The sequence below is a fragment of the Chenopodium quinoa genome, unplaced genomic scaffold (genome assembly GCF_001683475.1).
Source record: "Chenopodium quinoa cultivar QQ74 unplaced genomic scaffold, ASM168347v1, whole genome shotgun sequence".
NCBI lineage: Eukaryota > Viridiplantae > Streptophyta > Magnoliopsida > Caryophyllales > Amaranthaceae > Chenopodium > Chenopodium quinoa.
Window position 1 is genome coordinate 3,944,275 of NW_018744662.1, and position 572 is coordinate 3,944,846.

The following is a 572-nucleotide window of genomic DNA, read 5'->3' on the forward strand; positions in this document are numbered from 1 at the left end:
ACTTTCGGTATCATGGTCCGACTGAACTTGAGGGTCGTCTAGGGGACGCCTCTCTTCTGGAGTCGGTACAGACTTGGATGCCATCTCTGAAGTACTCTCCCCACAGACGGCGCCAAATGTTTCGGGGTTTTCTGATGTCCTGCGGGAGAGTTACAATTCCGAGACTGGAACCGGACGTCTGTACCTGCAAAATAACGGAGACTCCTGAGAGCTCCGCCTCCAACGGTCAAGTTAGTGCCTGATTAAGGAGTAATCAATACAGAAATTAAAGTAATCAGATCTCTCTAGGTGAGAGTGCTTAGTGTTGGTAATCTGCGTTGTTAGCGAGATTAGCCGGTTGTTAATAAGTCTGTTCTTCTCTGCTTGATCTCTTAATTATTCGGTCGTCTGATTAATGAGGATTAATCGAGTATTTATAGCCTTGGGAAGCGTGCAACTCTCTAGGTTTAAGGTAAACCTAGGGCTGATCGGGCCTCTAGACTGAAATGGGCCTTGATGGCCGGTTGTCCCATTTGGCATGGGTGGACACGTGGCGTGTCTTAAGTGGTCCGTGGAGGACGTATCTGTGATTG